The sequence below is a fragment of the Parambassis ranga genome, chromosome 2, assembly GCF_900634625.1.
Source record: "Parambassis ranga chromosome 2, fParRan2.1, whole genome shotgun sequence".
NCBI classification, from domain to species: Eukaryota; Metazoa; Chordata; class Actinopteri; family Ambassidae; genus Parambassis; species Parambassis ranga.
The window spans coordinates 27660858-27676917 of record NC_041023.1 but is presented as its reverse complement, the minus strand read 5'-3'; the positions used below and the strand labels follow the sequence as shown (position 1 = coordinate 27676917).

At 38.8% G+C, this 16060-nt stretch overlaps 1 protein-coding gene across 5 annotated transcripts in view; it reads left to right on the top strand.

The window, feature by feature from the left end:
- large1 (LARGE xylosyl- and glucuronyltransferase 1) overlaps nucleotides 1-16060 on the top strand; it is a 109868-nt gene that overhangs the window by 7017 nt on the left and 86791 nt on the right. Inside the window, exon 2 of one of the 5 annotated variants that reach the window (XM_028400136.1) lies at nucleotides 5341-5481. The exons of the other annotated variants lie outside the window; for them this stretch is intronic. The gene's annotated coding sequence lies outside the window, so the exon portion shown is untranslated. The remainder of the gene's footprint in view (nucleotides 1-5340; nucleotides 5482-16060) is intronic. 5 annotated transcript variants of the gene reach the window in all.

Sequence of the window (16060 nt, the reverse complement as noted above, 5' to 3'; positions counted from 1 at the left end):
GACATTTGTCATGCCATCTGCATGGATGGAACTATGAAGCTTCTTTAATACTTTCAACTTCAATTTTTTTTATTATTCACCACCTGTTGTTTACACCAACCTCTTCTTATATATGGGAGCCCAGAAGTAGTAGTAGTAGTAGTAGTAATGTGTTACATGCACATTTCTCTGTTTACAATACACAGCACTGCAAAGTGGGCAGGGTCACAGGGGTACAAGCATATTTTGGCAATAAACATGCACACAAGAGGATGTAACAAGGTGAGGTTCATGTCATGACCACTGATATTCAACATTTCGGAAAAATGTTCAGACAAGTTTAACTACAATACCCATGAGCATAGGCTATTGTTGCCATGGAGATGAGAACAGACAGTTTCAGATTTCCTACTGCTGAGAACAAAATGTGTTTTTACAATGAACATCTAATGTCTGTACCCAGACATACCTTATCCTTTTGTCTGATGGTTTCGTGACAGAGGGTTACTAGTCTTTGAGAAAAATACATTAGAAAAAAGAACATTATGGTGTGTTTTTGCACATCCACACACTGGTTCTGAAAATCCTGAATAGCTGTAAGTGAAATGTCAGCAGTACTATTGTAGTATTTATGGCCCTTTCCAAGTTGCAGTTCAGCTGTCCATTTTTTTTAATTTTATGTCCATAGATGAGGTTGGGGACATAGACTGAATGGTAAATTGAACGCAGCATCATCTGACTCACGCATCCCAACACAGTGGTACTGTATCACTGCCACTGCAGAATTACTTAACAAGCAGCATCACACCCGACTATCTCACCTATGAAGGTCAGGGTTTCCCTGCCTGCTGCTTTGGGGGGAGACCGATGGGCCCTATGGCAAACCTCTCCTACATGACAAACTTTGCTTCTGCTATTGGAGCCACTGTGACCCTGTTTGCTTGCTGGTACCCATCAGTAGGCCTGTCATGATAACAAATTTTGCTGGGCGTTTAATTGCCAAGAGAAATTATTGCAATAACTGATAATATTGTTGTTTTGAGACAATTTTCAACTAATATAATGATAACGGCATAAAAATGCAAGCACACCCTTTGATTTAACATTGCAACTGACACACAGCCATATATGAGGAAGTAGAGAAACAGCATTTTGTTTTTGTTTTTTTTTGATATAACATGCTTTTTATGAACATCAGAAAAAGGCAGGGAGAGAACATATTAATCTTCAAGAAAAATCCTTGTGTAACATGTTGTGCAGTAGCTGATTCGATACATTAGCTGTGCTAATTTTTACTTCACCTTTACATTTCCAGAAACATAGGGCTATTGAACACTTAACAAGGCATACTATTAAAGATACTGGTAGGTCCTGATAATGTCTAGGGAATACATCTTAATGAGTTCGCTGGTATTAAGCAGTTCCTAATAGAGACTTTTGACAGATAAGACAGAATTTTGACACTCCGTTGTCTGCTGGATGGAACTGATAAGGACAGTCATTTTAATAGAAACACGTGCTGATGACAAATCACTGTGGATTAAATGCAAACAATATGTAGTGAGCAATCCAGATGCACCTGCACCAGAGAATTAGCAAGCCAAATATTAGAAATACAAATAAACTCATTCTGAATTTGGACAGAAGCATACCACTGCACTGAAAAAAGTGAAACATTGGCTCAACTTGTAGTAAAATATAGTAAAGTAATTTGTCACACCTAAAATGTTTGAATTGATAAATTTAAAAAAAAAAATTACTTTGACCTGAAACAATTAATTTCATGTAAACCAATTTCTGAAGGTGAAGCACACTAATTATTTCAGGTTTTCCTAAATTAAAATGTATAAATTGGTTTGATTATTTAATGTAAATAATCCACTTCATTAAACCTGAATATTTTAAATTCATGTAAACCATTTTTGAATATGGGTGCAAACTCTTTTTTTAAGTCATCTCAATTTAAAATTGTCATAATTTAATGTGTATAGAATTGATTTATACTCAGAACACATTCATTTTTAACACATTATTCATTGTTTTCACTATTCATTGTATCACTACATTTTACCCAAATGCACTATAGTAATTCCTTAAGAACGGTCCTTAAATACAAAGAGCAATCAAATGTCTGGTTCTCTTCAGGTAGAACAAAATGTACCATACATGCCGTGTGTTCACTTAATACTAATTAGGGGTGGGCGATATGGCAAAAAATTTATATCACAATCACGATTTTAACATGATTTAATTTTTATATTTGCATGTTTCTGTGTAAATGACTTAAGGTAGCCTACTCTGTCACTTCTGAAAAATCTATCAGTAGATTTAAAAGGCAAACAACAACTCTGAGAAAGTGCACTCAGTGTAATTCTGTAAAGTATTATTCAACAGTCATTTAAACACCAGACTGAAGTGTGCCTCCTAAGGTTAAACAATAAATACAGTATGGAGACTTACGTAAGTCTCGTAAGTCTTAAGTAACTCTTAAAGTTCAATGTGATTTAGAACAAATGATCAAACTTTGATGGGAATCATATCTAAGGAAAAACAGACCTGCTGCTGCTGTCACTGTGTGGCTGCGTTATCATTGTACTTGTCATTAGTTGTTGCCTCTGTCTGCATCTGATGTACACACGTGTGCACAGAACTCCTCATACGGCCCTCCCACGCGCGTACACAGACAGGCTTAGAAGATGCTTCGCTGCTGACGGCAAAAAAAGCAGCGAACATAAACATGGAGTTTGTTTTAGGGACCAATTCCTCCGCATTCTTTTTGTTTTCAGCCATGGCTTCCTAACAAGGAGGCTGTCATTGGTTTGTCGTGTTCACAGGACAGGTAGCTCCAGGCCCTCTCTTGGTTTGAACAATCAGACATACAAAAAGTCTTTGTTTGTAGGAATACAAACACACCATACATGTTTCTCAATGAGTGGATAACAAAATTAGTCAAGTCAGTGGAATTCAACTCTGTGTACTCTAGGCTGCAAAGCTGGGTGCTCAGTCTGTGAACTTTTGGGGACAGCTTTTTCCACCTAGCTCCATCTGATCTTTTTGCACAATTCTGTGTGCTGCAGATTTGTCAGGTATTTCAGGTTGAGTGCATAGGTTAAGCCAGAAAAATATTGCAGCAGCCTTTGCAATTGTGAGCACCACTTTCAGGACCTTTATTTGATTGATGATTATTTTAATGTCCATTGACAACGATGGCCATTGTGTTTGCTCCAGTTCATCAGCCTCATTTTCCTGCATATCCTGCACAGACACAAAAAACAACAAATAAGGACAACTAGAAAGAGCATTTCCTAAAATCAATGCATGCATGTTGCAGGCTGAACGCCATTGTAGAAACTGCTGAAGCAGAGCTTGAAAGGGCTTGTTTAAGTGTAACAGTTGAAGATCAAAGAAATTTGCTGTAGTAATGTAAACAATTGCTAAAATTAGATTTAAAAGACATTGAATGACATAACCTCATTAAAAAAATTCCTGAAGTGGTGGAGATTAGTGTAAAAGATGTATGATGATATAATCAAAGAAAATAATTGAGTAATGTGTAGATTTAAAGTCCTGAAATGCTTGAGGAAAACACACGGAAGACACACGGAAATTACTGGCATCAGGCGCCTTTTGTTGCCGTCTTTAACAACCTTCAATGGAGTCTGAAAGTTAAGCCCAGTCATATTTAAAAACTAGATGACTTACCTTAACATTACCAGACTGCAGCTCATTACTTTCTCCTCTCCACTCCAGCATTAACGTCGCTCCGAAATGCAGGTTCGTTTGAACCGAAAGTACAATTGCCGCCATAAGTTTTCAAATTGCACATGCACCTATCACACTCAATCTAATAAAAATGCTTTGATTGAAATGAAAATGTTCAGTTTTGGTGCCTCGCTGTCAATTTACTTTATAGTAAAGTAAAAAAATCAATTCAGCCATAAATATAAAAAACATTTTTTTAGTTGAAATGAGCAAAGTAATCTTTTTTAATCTTTCAAATGAGAACAAATACATTAAACGAACAACAGCTTTGTTTCACTTTTTTCAGTGTGAGATGCACTGCAGTGAGACAGAGTTTTGGTAACTATTGACCCAGGTCAGCTGCTGGGGAAGATACAGCCCAGTTACCATGAATCACCCTGAACCTTAGCCAAGGTACTTATCCCATGGTATTTTGTCTGGGCTTATTTCTTGTAACAGGCCTGTTAGGGTTGTTTAGATTGGGAGCTGAAAATTAAAACAAGGGGGATAATGAAAATAAAGTTAAGTTTTCAGTTGGAAAAACAACTGTTTTTCAGGCACACAGTTCATGCCCAATGTACTTAATTAGCATAAGTCTGCAATCAAAGAAAAGTGCTGGTAGGCCAGGATTGCTCTGCAGGTGATCCACCTCCATCAACCACTCATTTGACCAATGCAGTCTGTTGGGAGAGTATATTAGGGTAGGACCACAAACAAGCACACCAGGTGAGGCTGCGGCTTTTAAATTGTTGTAAGTAACGTGGTGTATACTTTGCACCATCATTGTGTGTGTGTGTGTTTGTTTTATATAAAAATAATGTAGTAGTTTTATTGAGTGTTTATTAATAAAGACAACAGCTGCCACCAGAGGAAAATCCCTGTTAATTTAATTCTGTGTTATGAGTATTTTTTTTAAATAAATGAATACTTCTTAGATGTATGTGATTCATTTTAGGTGAACATTTTTTGTATACATTAATAAGTGATACATTTCTATCTTTATTGTTTCAGCTTTTGTGATGGCATATTTGAACAGCTACAGCACAAGAAAGGGTGATTTTCTGCCTGAATGACATTTTAAAGAAATCCAGTGTGCTTGACGGACTAAAAACAGGTTAATAAATAAAACATAAATGGAACACCAGCATTCAAACAAATCTGAGGTTGAAGGCAAAACCCTGCGTGCCGATTTTCTTAAAGTCTGCCATTAAGCTGTCACTTAAGTAAACAAATAATATTTCTCTGGATTACATGGAATTGGTTATTCATTATTTCCTATTCATCGACTTGAATCCATTTTAATTCTCTAAACATTCAGTTTTGAGTGTATGATGTTGCCTCTGACATTTTCCAATTTCACCGTGTAGATGTAATCAGACGATATTAGATAAAGGCCATAACATTACTGTGGCACAAAGCGGGATCTGCGGAAATTGTATAGATATGACGGTTCTGCTCCTCAGGCACATTATCAGCTGCCTGTATTTAGATTTACCTTTTGCATACCTGACAGGGGTTGTGTAAGCAGATAATATCCAGCCACTGCTTTATTTTCCACATATCACAGTCCCGTGTAGCTACATGTGACATTTTTGACATTTCCTTTTTTTTTTACCTTAGGCTTCTCCTGCAGATACATGGTTACTTGGCATGAAGGCTGTCATTGCCAAGGGCATATGCTATTGATTTCTGCAGAGGAGGCGAGATATTGACCCAGTCGGACATCTAGAGAAAACCACTGCGCCCAGCTGACAGCCAGCTGTAAGCCTCTAGAGCTCTCTGCCTCTTTCTGATGGGCTTGTTCCACTATTTAAGTTTGCCATTCAGCTTCTGTGCCAGTGACACAGTGGTGTACTTTTCCTTCTGTTTAGCTCACAGTATTGGTTAGCAAACCCGGCAAGGTGACACGCAGGTTTCTGAAAGCTGACTGCACAAAAAAGACAGGGCCAGACACAGATTATACTCAGCAGTAAGAACAGGCCAGAATCTGACATTTTATGTGATTCTTGAGAGACCACAAGTTAGTGCCAAGTGAATGCAACAGATCAGAAAGGTAAAAATGGGTCATATCTGATCTCCACCTCCTAGCTGCATCCCACTACCTACCTGTGATCTTTTTTGTCAAGACAAAAAAAAGCCAAAATTTAGGAACCACACCTTTTAATTTCAGATAACATAAATTATATACCAGAAAAACATACAGTTTTTCATGATTAAAAGAGATAATTGGAAAAAAAGGAAAATACATAGGTCACTAAGTACATGGACATGCTGCATAGTGGCTGTTATGTTTTTAAGTCTGGGCAGGATTATACGTTTTCAGCTGCTGTACTCCAGTGATAAAATACTACTTTTCCCCACATGGGCTTTTCGCAAGCTGGTTTGTACAGTGCACACAGTGACATATTGCTGTGGCTCTCTAGCTTATGCAAAAGGTCCTTAGAGGCTCTATAAGTTGAACCAGGTCTCTGATACAGAGTATATAAAAATGGCTGATAATTGGCAAACTGATTCATCACTTTTAACTCCAGATGCTTAAATGTACTTGTTATTAAGACCAGCATTTACAGTTAATTAAGATGCAGGGATTTTGCATAGGCGATGGTTTCTTATCATCAGTATCTGTTGCTGCTATCTTTTTTTAATCAATATTAGTAAGTTGTGAAAGTAAAAATCTAAATCAAATCAATATGTTGTACTATGTAAACAGCAGATACATAGTGTGCCAAGGCTGACTTGCACATCACAATATTGCGAGACGCTGAATAGAAATGATTACATTGTGAGTTAGGCGGCTCCCTGCAAGGTGCTTGTAGACCAGATGACATCAAAAAGCAACTGTTAGTCTTTTATGTGCATATTTTTCTCAAAAGACAGCAGAAATCATCTATAGGCAATGGATTACTATTTGCTGGTGTTCAGTGATCCTCAGTGGCTTGTGGTGCATTGATCTGATTGGTTTATTGTACCTCTTGATAGATGGTGTCAGACAGATTGTTTACCCAGTTGCCTGCTTTCCTTGAGGAGAACATTGAGTGTATGTAGAAAACAAAAGTCTGCTGAGCAAGACAGAGAGTTTTTTTTTTTGGAGAGGAGCTTCAGTGCAGACCTGACTGGTGTAAGATATATCAGTGGAATAGATTCTACCTGGTATTCTGTGCTGCACCCAGCATGAGCATTGCTATAGATGTTCTTTTCATACTAATTAGGAAGGAGATCAGACATTAGAAAACCATCGGCTTAATACCAAAGTTTCGGTTGCTTCCACAGGCAAGATGTGAGTGCGCCGGTTTTCTGCAGAATGCCTCTGGCTGGTGTCATGTTAAGGTTTTGTTTGTTTTCTCATGTTAGTCATTATGATAATGTTTTCTATCTCCAGCCATGCCGATTGCCTGCGTTCATGTGTGTCATGTGATTTGGTTTTAATATGAAACTGTAATGCTGCAGCAGGTCTCCAGAGAGAGCAGACAAACCAATAGATTTGCCTTGATAAAATGGTTTTCAAGAGAGGAGGTAGGGGACAGGTTTTACAAATAGACAGGAAACAAACACATCTGGGATAGAGACTCTATCTTTCCCTATTTACCTAATGAATACACAAATAACTTTGCTTAAACAGACCACTTTTATATTTTTCTTTATGGTTGAGAGGCATGGGACAGTTCAAGAAAAAAATCCTAACTGTTCGGTATACGTGTAACAGTTCGGGGGGTGTGTTTTTTTTGGTTCAGGACATGCAAGGCATTTTTTTCCATTGGCACAGAGATGGTGGTGCTAAATCTGGTGACTTTCTAAATCTTTTTTTGTCAAAAGGGACTAGCAATTGTATCAATGTTCTCGGATGGAGACCTTCTGGAGTTACTGTGGGTGCAACTGTGAGCTCCTTGTCCATCCCAAAGCACTCGCAGGAGGTCAGTCTCACAGTAGCTTCACGCAGCAGTCTCGGCTGCAGTCAGAGCAGAGAGGAGACACACCACTCTGGGTCCAATCATGTAGCAAGCTGCCGCTGGTGCCCTCATAGCTTACTGAGTGAGATGTAGCAGATTTCAATGGCAAAATTTAAAAAAAAACAGTTTATTTGAACACCTTTAATTATGCAAATTATGTAATGGTGTCATTTAGTGAGACAGCCAATAGCTACTTGTCTTACTAAGGAGTTGGCAACACTGAAGCATCTCTCTGAAGCACTAACACAAGCAGTGACAGAATGGAAACTTCAGAGGGCCAACAGCAGCAACACAATGTAATAACTGATTCTTCAATGTGGTAAATGTTGGATAATTAGGCTATATATTTTATGCTGATCTATGGTATTTCCAGAGTGTTAAAAAAGTAGAAAAAACGTCAACAATATAAACCGAACCAAAGACTTTGACCTCAGAACCGTGATGCAAACCGAACTGTGGATTTTGTGAACAGTTCCACCCTTAATGGTTGATAGACAAGAAACAAGTGACAAACCTTATAGCTGTACTTGAAACTTATATGAGCATAAGTGCAGAACATTTAAGCATAAGTAATAGGAGGGAGAGGCCATAGCTAATACTTTTTACAGGAAAGCTTTGGGGGATATATAAAGAAACAGGGAAAAAAAAGCCACAGTCACAGTGTTTGTTACTAACATGTTAGTTTTTATATAAACATTTTATATTCCATGTGTCAGGCCCTTTACTGCCCTGGTTTTTATCCACCATTTAACCTTACCTCAATGTCTCTAATTGGAGGTTTGTAGAAACAGGGAGCTGAAGTTGGAAGCACAGTGCATTCTGGGTGTTGACATAGCATACATTCTAATAGTTTGTTTATATACTATTAGGGGTGGGCGATATGGCAAAAATTACGATTCTTTAATGATAAAATCACGATCACGATTTTATCATGATTTGTTTTTACATTGAAACTAATTTGCATGTTTCTGTGTAAATGACTTCAGGTAGCCTACTCTGGCACTTCTCAAAATGATCAGTAGATTTTAAAGGCAAACAACAACTCTGATAACGTGCACTCAGTATTAGTTTTCAATAAACATGAAAATTTAAATAACAATTACAGAAAAAAAAATAAAGTTTAATTTCAAATAGGTTAAAAGAAGACTCTAATGTAATTCTGTAAATTATTATTCAACAGTCATTTAAACAGACTGAAGTGTGCCTCCTAAGGTTAAACCAATTCCTCCTTTTTCTTTTTGTTTTCAGCCGTAGCTTCCTAACAGTGAGGCTGTCATTGGTTGGTCAGGTTCACATTAGGCGCACTGAGAGTTGGCCGAGTGAAAAAAAAACTCATGCGTCTGTGCGAACATAGACCTGCAATTAATAGAAGGTGCTCTATGGATGATAAAACGATCTGTCCATTCTGGCAGATCACCAAAACGTTCAAATCCTTCACGATCATTTATCGTCAAATCGCACACCCCTATATACTATTAAAATGGGACTGTTGTTATGTATGGTGTTGCTCATTAGCCGTGTCACCCTCCCCTGTTACAGGCCTCAGCTTCCACAGGGAAACCACCAATGACACCATTTCTGTTTTTAGTCCCGTGCCCTACTTAACTCCCCAAGCTGTGCGTTCGGAGGTGGAGCACAAGGACTTTACCACATGACTCACTGATGATTTAAATCCTGTTGTTGGAGTCCTCACCAATGATCAAAGCAGCTTCAAAGAGCCATCATAATCAATAATTCATGACTTATAAACAAACTCTTGTTGACTTGTTCACTTTGAGGAAAAGGGGAGATATTGTTTACTTCAAAGTATACCATGAAAACTCACCATACAACAAACTGACCAGCAATACAAAAGTATTGAAGTTATAACTTTGCTTGTACCAAGGGTGCTACTTGGTGACTGACAGCAAGAAAGAACTACAAAGAGGTGAGGAAGAAGGGGAAAAAACCATTAAGATGAATGTTTCAGCAGGATGTGTTTTCTTTTTATTCTGCTCAGCCTCTAGCTAAGAGTTGGTCATGATTAATTGCTTCATCTGGGCCACTAAAGGTCTGTGTCCCTCCCAACTAAACAGCACTTCATCTTAGAGCCCTCATGTAAGTGTATAGGGCTGCTTCATATGAAAAGAAATCAAATGCCAAGGCAGCACTTGACACAGGACAGGCTGTCAGAAAACGAGGTTTATGCTGGCACAGCAATTAAAGGGAAATATTTTCAATGTTTACTCTTCAATGTAGTCGCAATTTATTTCTGTATGTAATCTTAGATCTGTGTTTCCCTACCTTTACATGCTCAGAAAATGCATACTGACACAAAAATCCTGTCACTATATGTTGCTCGCATAGACAAATGAAGACAAAATATGTCCAGTAAATGAATAGTAATTTTAGGACCAATTCAGTGAAAATGGATAATTACCCATGGCAAGCTGAAATACAATTGACCATACTAGCAGACATGATTTCCCAACAGTAGGTGGTTTAGATCATTGACCAATCAGAACTGAGTTAATCAATGTAGTTATGTAATAAGAGAAAAAAATGGACTACAGGGAGATCCAAAAATCTGTGGATGGTCAGTCTGCACGGGGGAGTGCAAACCTGTACGCCAGCAGCAACACAGAAAGTAAGGCTGATGCAGGACAAACCGCAGGTGCTGTTAATTATTATGTAAAATCAGAATTTGTCGTACACGTGTTCAGAGTGATTCCAGATTTAGCTTTTTCTGTGATGATACCACTAATCATCATGACTCAAGTTGTCTTTTTTTGTGTTGGGTTTGAGGTGATGGGAAATCTTATTATAGCATCAGGAGAGGATCCCAGCTAGACCTACTCAGCACACTAAGCTGATTTACATGAAAAGCAGCCTGTGCCCACCTCACTCTACACCTTGCTGCTGAGGATTTGCGTGAATTCACCTATAAATGCTGTTATGTGCCTCTGAAGCTCCAATGACATAGATACTGTACGGCCTTCTTTGAACAGCGGCACACATCCTAGTGTAACAGAATGCTAATGAGTCCACAGCTGAAGTAACATGCTGAAATGAAAGCAAACTACCTGCGCTCAATCAATATATGTTTTTGCCTCTCTGGCTGTAAGGCAGAAGTCATTTAGTCCTCTGTACACTGCGTTCTTCTGTTAGCATAATGTGAATTTTTCGACCCACGGACACTTTTGACTATAATGTTGAGTTACTTTTACAGAGCCATGACTTCCATGACCATGTTCCTCACATGCATCTTGGCCATGGCCGCCTTGGCCAGTATACCTGTATTCCATCCTTGGACTACTTTTGATAGGTGCTGACCACTGCAGAATGCTAACACCCTATAATAGCTGCTGTTTGATGGTATTTCCACAGTTTGGCCCTTGTAAAAGTTGCACAAATCCTCCTGCTGCCCATTTGTCCTGCTTTGACATCAACTTTGACAGAATGCTCCGTTGCTGCCTGATACACCTTAGCCACTGACAGGTGCCAAGATAACCAGACAATATGTGTTATTCATATCCCCTGTCATATTGTTATGTCTGATCTGTGTAGATGAAGCTAGTGCAGTGTGACAGCATTTTTTAGAATCAGAAATACGTTATTTATCCCTTGGGGAAATTGCTTACATTCCAGGTGTTCCATGCATGATCAGAAATAATAACAGGTTAGAAATATAATACAAGGTAAGGTCACATAGCAAGTAAATAAAATAAGATTTCTAAGCAGTAATAAATAAAGTATTTGGAAATAGCAAATAGAAAACAAATTTACAGTATTGAAAGCATTATATCACTTTAATGCGGTTACGTGTAAACGAACAATGCCTCCCCTTTGTACTACGACTTGCTAAACTTATAAGCATTGTCAGCATCAACTACAGTAGAGCTTAATTACTTGTATGTTTAATTTTCTCCACCATATGCTGCTCGAACACACGTATTGCTGCTTCAGCACATCTCACACACATGCACTAACATGCACTGCTGCCTCTGTGTATGAGAGAGAACTGTGCCCCCCCCCCCCATACACTGCCTTTCTGGAGAGAGTCCATACCACCCTAGGCAAACAATACTATGGCCTTTAAGAATTTAGGTATCCTAATTGTGCATTTAATAGCTTAGTGGCAGACTTTTTCAAGTAATTATACAAGAGAGAGGTAATAGGCTTACGTAAGAGTAAGAAGCTGAGCCAGACTGCCAGACAGTAAGAACCTAACCGGGTAACGGGTAGGGACAGATAGGGGAGTTGTTGTAGCAGCAAATTTCTTTTGGATGACAAACATTTTACTGGAAAGCTGTGGGCTAAACATAGATAGGGGAGTGCTGGATACAAACTTTATGATCCCCAAATAAAACAGGAAAAAGTAACTCAACATATGTAGCATTGAGACAATAACGTTTTGTTACAGCAGTGTTATTGTGTGACACACTTAATGTTTAATAATCTGTAAGCACATCCAAAAAAACACAAGAATCAAACACAGGTCTCCTGATTGAAAGTCTAGTGTAATGATGCCTACCGCCTCTCACTGGCGGCAACAATTGTCACTGAACTTTAGAATTATAACATATAATGGGATGACCTGGCCTCTAACCCTGCATTCATTTTGTCGCTCATAAAGTACAGCTGTTATAAAAGTTCTGTTTGCTTTTGTTGCACAAATTACTCATGATGTGAGGAATTCAAACGTTTGATTTTGCTTATCCTTATGCTTTTAGTACAGGCAGCTTGACAGCCATATGCTGGAACTTTGCTTCAACTGTTTATGGCACACCTAAACAGACAACATAAAACAAAGTTGTCATTTCGTATCACGAGAACGTGCAGGGTTTCCCACACATAGACCAATTCGGCTACATAATGAACACCCGCCGCCACAAATTGATTTTGTGGTTTTTTTTTTTCCGCTAATGCGAGTTGCTGATATAGCTGTCCTTCCGTTCATACAACTCCGCACAACTCTCTCCCCCATTCTTGTTCACACACACGCGTACACACGTAAGTGCACATGCATGCACACACAGCTGATCCGCCCGCTCCTCCTCTCCATTCGCATGCCTGACGCCTATAGAGTAGGATCATACAATGCCTGGCACCCAGCGATGGCATTGATCAACTTCTTGCACTTCATGTTGATAGGAACTAAAATACAGTTTGTTCCCCGAGACCCACGCAAGCGTAGAAGGTTGACATTCCGAGTGGTTGTCAGTGTTTTACAGCCGAAATGTGTCATAGCTAATTTGTATAGAGTTGAACTGTCTTCAACTTTTTTTTCAGCTTTAGTTGCTCTTGTAAATGACTTCCGGCGATTTTACAGCTTTAGTCGCTCTTGGTGTTAATGCAGGGTTATATGTGATGAGATTCATGTAAGAAAGTGTCTTCTCTATTCAGCTCAAGAGGCTGAAGGAAAGTAGAGCTTCCTCTCTCCTAGTCTGTCACATGACTGGATGGTGGAGGTACATTTTTCCCCACCACTTCACAGGGGAGTTGGGTGCTGCTCCAGTGTTAAAGGCAATCTGGAATCAAACGAGAAGTGACAGGTTTAATATACCGTTCTCAGGAACAGTGTCACAGAAAAAAAGATTTCTCTTCCTGGTCCATACTATGAATTCATTATATGCCTTTTTGAATTCAAATGGGCCAGATTGGGTTAATCTATTTTTAGGCTGTGTCGGAAATGATCACAACTCTAAAGCCAAAATCCTAGACCATGTTGAAATTGGATTCGGATTGCTGGAAGAATCGTCACAGATCCTCTTATTGGCTTTCTCAGGCACAATATAAGATTTTAAAAATAACAGCGTTAATGTTCATAATACTCAACTGCAGGGCTGTCACTAATGATTATTTTTGTACTCGACTAGTCAGCAATTATTTTTATTGTGTCTTAGTGCTTACATGGCCTTGAGTTGCTGTGCCTATTAACTCATCTCTACCATATTTGTGCTATGCGATATGTATGCTATACACCATGCTAACGTTTTTATAATAAATGAGCATTAACATGTGGGAATGAGGAGTAGACGCTCCGGGATGTTTACGTGTAAGGTGTTTGTGCCTTGCCGTCATGCTACCATTAAATGTCAGTTCTCATTTACACAGTCTACATGCCACTGTCTTTGTTTCTGAAGGAAATGGTCCCATACTTTTGAACATTTTTGTCTTGTATTCGCTTCAATCTCTTGCACCATTGCTCATCCATGCTCTAATTAAGAGCCTTCTCTTCTTCTACTTTTTCTAAATGCAGTCGAGACAGATCAGGCAGCGAAATACTGCCCCTACACTTCCTGTGGCGCTTTGTGGTGTATCAATAAATAACAGAAATAGCCAGATCTTGTTTCCAAAGCTGCTGGTAATGTGACAGAGGGTTACCCTGTACTGTCTGACAACAGTCAGAACATTTTAGCAGAAATCAGAATAAAGATCACAAACGTGCCCTGCAATTCCCGAATTTCCCTGAGGGACATTCCCGAAGGGATTAATAAAGTATATTCTATTCTATTCAATTATTAGGGGTAATATTTTATATTACCAGATGTCCTCAGCTAAAATGAATTTCATATGAACAGAACTCAAGGCTGCCAATAGATAAAGTCAGGATGGAGAATATATTAAAACCTATTAATAGATTTAGCCAGTTGTTGGTTGTAGATGTCTTGGTTATGATGAGGATATTTCAGGACTTGCTACAATAGGTAGGAGGAGCACAGGACATCCTTGCTGTATCTTTTTCTTTGCACTACACAGCTGATAACAATTGATGTTTATTCTTCAGCTCGATGCTGAATCTTGGCTCCCTTTATTTGCATTTTGATGGAGGAAAGTTTAAATATGTGAAGTAATTTGGCATTAATTGGTGTAATGTGGCCCTGTGATGGACTGGTGACCTGTCCAGGGTGTACCCCGCCTCTCACCCATAGATAGCTGGGATAGGCTCCAGCCCCTGTGACTCTGGGTAGATTATGTGATGTGAATTTTTATCTATTGCACTTATCTGAGGTTTAATAATGCTGGCTGCCAGTGGAGAAGGTTCTATCGTGTTGGTTTAACCTTGAAAACCGATCTGGCTGCACTTGTGTTATGGCCTCTATACAATGCGCAGTTTTTTTAATCTTATAAGACCATTGCATGACACATATGCGATGCAGATCTAATAAACTTTGGTACTATGTCAAGTTTGATGCGTGCAGATTGTGCGATGACAATTTACTGAATTAAAGGCGGTTATAACGCATGTCAATATGTGAGGAGGTGGATGTGGGCGTGGGATGAAAGGTTGTAGCAGCTGTCACACTGCGAGATAGTCATCCTAAATTTCTGACACTGCTAGAACTTTATCTCAGGTTATCTTTGGCCGCAAGATGCTGACAACCGCTGTCAGTGAACCTGTCTCACAGTGCAACGTAAGGCCACGATACCCGGCATTAAATGTGTCCGAAAAAGTTACAAAAATATGATTTTTTTTTTTATGATGTTGCTTGGAAAGGACTGGAAACATGGAAGCATTTCAGTGACTTTTTTTAATTAGGGGTTGATGCGTCGTCTAAGAACAGACAAAAAAAAGATAAGAAAAAAAATGAGAAAAGCCTTATCAGGGATTTATATGCATTAAAACGGAATGTATACAGAGAGTTGGAGAAAGGGAGACCGATGTAAAGGGGTGATAGAGCAATCCTCGTTTTCCTCCTTTGTTCTTTGATAGCATATATCAAATGTATGTAGTGGTCCAGCACATACACTCTATAATAATGATTTTTACTTGAAGTCTATGGTTTAAACAGGCAGCATTTAGAAGGGCTTCACTTCTGAAATGCTCCTGGCAGGACTGTGGTCATGCTGTGGATGGAACAAAAATGCAGCACAGCTGGAAGGTGGCGCAGATGCAATTTAGCCACTTCCTTTGTCAGCAATACTTGATCCTTACTACTTCACACATCTTCATAGTTTCACTGTAGGCCATGGTTGGGATATGCTAATGCTAAAAGCTCACTGAATGTAATGTTTCATAGCGATCAAAAATTAACAAAGCATAAACTGGTGTGCATTGTTTCATCAGAATCAGATCAGAATCAGAAATTACTTTATTTATCCCCGAGGGGAAATTCTTGTTTGTTACAGACACATAGAAGAAAAGATAATTGAAATATGAAATAGAAATATATAATAAATATCTAAATACCTAGACAGCATTTAAATCACTGAGTTGTATCTAAAGAACATACTACTGTATAAACCTTTACATAGTAAAGAGCATGACATGAATGTACAGTGTCTGAGTGACTGTTACAGTTCAAAGTTCAGTAGTTTGATTGAGACAGGCAGGAATGACTTCCCGTGTCTCTCAGTGGTACATCGTGGGAGTTGGAGTCTGTTGCTGAACGAGCTCCTGTAGCTGGTCT